A 3,556-nucleotide genomic window follows, 5' to 3' on the forward strand; every position below is an offset into this window, starting at 1 on the left:
GAAGTGCCACTACTGCGGCTTCAAGGGCCACTGGGCCAGCGAATGCAGGAGGAAGAAGAGGGAGGAGGAAGCCCTCCTCGCCCAGGCTGACGAAAAGGTCGATCCACAGATGCTGCTCACTAAGGTAGTCGAGCTCGCGCATCCCACCCAGGCGGCGTCGCTGATCGACGGTCACCGTGACTCGCCACAGGCCACTGTCTTTCTGAATGAAAAATAGGCAAAAGTCGCTCCTGTAGCAGAGGACGCCGCTCCGGACCCGGCGTGGTACCTGGACACCGGCGTGTCCAACCACATGATGGGCGATCGCGCAGCCTTCGCCGAGCTCGACACCGCGATCACCGGATGTGTGCGGTTCGGTGATGGGTCAGTGGTTCAGATCAAGGGGCGCGACACCGTTGCGTTTAGCGTCGACGAGGGAGCTCAACACGCTCTCATGGACGTCTACTACATACCAAGGCTCAAGAGCAGCGTGGTGAGTCTTGGTCAGCTCGACGAGAATGGCTGTGACATCAACATCCACCATGGCATTCTTTGCGTCCATGATCAGCGCGGGTCCCTCATTGTAAAGGTAAAATGATCCCCCAATCATTAGTACAAGCTGCACATATGACCTCTTCGCCCGATCTGTCTTGGCGCACACACGGACAGCATGTCATGGTGATGGCATGCTCGCTTCGGCCACCTGCACATCGACGCTCTGCAGAGGATGGCGCGAGGTGGAATGGTGCGAGGGATGTTGGGCATCAAGCACTCTGGAGAGCTCTACCAGGCCTGCCTCGCCGGTAAGCAATGTCGAACGCCGTTTCCCCAGGCAGCGAAGTATAGGGCGGAGGCGCCGCTCGAGCTCATCCACGCAGACCTCTGCGGTGCAATCACGCCGGCGACACCAGGAGGACGGTGCTACTTCCTGCTCCTTGTCGACGACCACAGCCGCAACATGTGGCTCACTCTACTGACAAGCAACGATGAGGCTGCAGCCGCAATCAAGAAATTCCAGGCACGTGCGGAGACGGAGGCACGACGCAAGCTGGGCACGCTGCGCATGGATCACGGCGGACAGTTCATGTCCACGGCGCTGGTGGAGCAGTTCGCGTCCACCGGCGTCTAGCGTCACCTAATGGCGCCCTACTCACCGCAGCAGAATGGTGTGGTCGAGAGGCGCAATCAGATGTTGGTGGGCATGGTGAGGAGCATGATGAAGGCCAAGGGCATGCCGAACTACTTCTGGCGAGAGGCGGTGACCACTGCCGTCTACCTCCTGAACCGAGCATTCACGCGCAGCGTGGACAGAGCGACTCCATATGAGGCCTGGCATGGCAAGAAGCCGAAGGTGAGCCACCTGCATGTCTTCGGGTGTGTGGCGCACGTCAAGAGCGCGCGCCCTCTTCTCAAGAAGCTGGACGATCGGAGCACACCCATGGTGCTCATCGGGTTCGGGCCCGGCTCCAAGGCGTACAGGGTGTACGATCCGGCGACACGCCGGGTGCACATGCCCCGCGACGTTGTGTTCGACAAAAGCGCGAGCTGGGACTGGAGCAACGAGACGGCAGGCGCAGGCGGCTCCTTCGCCGTCGACTTCTCAGCGTATGGTAGACCCTTGGAGGACGTGGCCACGCCGGCGAGAACCCCGGCTCCGGGGTCACCTGAACCTACCACCGGGGGAGCTGGATCGAGCACGCCTGCGTCGCCACAACCCGTTGTCGATGCCGGGACAGAGAGCTCACTAGTAGCGGCCGGCGCGTCCCATGCCACTCCAGTCTGATAGGATGTGCAGTTCGCCATGCCACCGCCACATGGCGCAGACATGTTCAACGACGCAGACGACCCCGACGGCATTCACTGCTTCGCTTGGACGATGTGCTCGACTACAGCGCGGACCAACCTAGCAGGACGGAGCAACTGCTCCTGCTGCCTGAGGGAGAGCCGGCGATGTTTGCAGAACCAGAGCCCCATGCGGCATGGAGGGCGGCAATGGTGGAGGAAATGGTGTGCATCGAGTCTAACGAGACATGGTCTCTCTGCGATCTGCCCGCAGGTCATCGGCACATCAGCTTGAAGTGGGTCTTCAAGGAGAAGTGGAACACCACCGGCGAGGTGATCATGCACAAGGCCCGCCTAGTGGCCCATCGACTGCGAAGAAGTGTTCGCCCTGGTGGCCCGCCTCGACTCCGTACGTGTGTTGCTCACCGTAGACGCACAGGAGGGCTGGGAGGTGCACCATCTGGAAGTCAAGTCCGCCTTCCTCAACGGTGAGCTTGAGGAGGAGGTGTAGGTGGTGCAGCCCCCCGGCTTCGAGCACGCCGGCGCGGCAAGCATGGTACTCCAGCTGCACAAAGCGCTCTACGGTCTGCGTCAGGCACCAAGGGCATGGTACGCTAAGCTCGACAACAGCCTCAACACCCTCGGCTTCGAGAAATGTCCATCTAATCATGCAGTGTACACGCGCGCTAGCAACAGCGTCCAGCTCCTGGTGGGCATGTACGTGGACGACTTGATCATCACCAGAGCGTCCACGGCGGCGATCACTGAGTTCAAGAAGGAGATGATGGCGCTCTTCAAGTTGAGCGATCTGGGGCTACTGAGCTACTACCTCGACATCGAGGTGGACCAGAGGGTGGGCCGAATCATCATCGCGCAGTCCTCGTACACCGGCAAGCTGCTGGAGAAGGCCGGCATGGCTGATTGTTACCCCGTGGCCACACCGATGCAGCTGTGCCTCAAGCTTAGGCAGGAGGGGGCCGGCGAGCCTGTGGACGCCACATACTACAGGAGCATGGTGGGGAGCCTACGCTACGTCACCCATACGCGACCTAACATCACCTACGCCGTTGGGTATGTCAGCAGGTTCATGGAGGCACCGACGAGTGAGCATTGGGCTGCTGTGAAGCAGCTACTTAGGTACATCGCCAGCACACGGCAGCTGGGGTGTTGTTATGCTCAGCAGGTGCACGGCGCGGAGCTCGTCGGCTACAGCGACTCGGACCTCGGAGGAGACCTGGATGACCGCAAGAGCACCAGCGGCACCATCTTCTTCCTCGGAGGCAGTCCGGTGTCGTGGCAGTCTGCCAAGCAGAAGATCGTCGCACTCTCCTCGTGCGAGGCAGAGTACGTCGCCGCCGCTGGAGCCGCCTGTCAGGGCATCTGGCTCAGGCGGCTGATCGGAGAATTGCTCGGGCGTGACGATGGCGCCACCAGGCTCTGCATCGACAACAAGTAAGCGATTGCGCTGAGCAAAAACCCTGTCTTCCACGACAGGAGCAAGCACATTGAGCTGCGCTACCACTTCATCCATCAATGCGTCGAGGACGACAACATCAATGTTCAGTATGTGCGGACTGGCGATCAGCTTGCTGACATCCTCACAAAAGCGCTCGGGCGAACTCAGTTTCAGGAGATGCGCGATCGCGTGGGAGTCATCAGGTACCAGCCAACCTAGCTTAGGGGGAGTTTGTTGCACAATAAGCTAGTTTAGCTAGTGTGTCAAGTTTCAGGTTTTCAGACTTTGCATTGTAGTACATTTTCAGTTAGGCTTCAGTTAGCTTTTCCCGTCATGTTG

Source organism: Triticum aestivum, chromosome 3D (assembly GCF_018294505.1).
Source record: "Triticum aestivum cultivar Chinese Spring chromosome 3D, IWGSC CS RefSeq v2.1, whole genome shotgun sequence".
NCBI lineage: Eukaryota > Viridiplantae > Streptophyta > Magnoliopsida > Poales > Poaceae > Triticum > Triticum aestivum.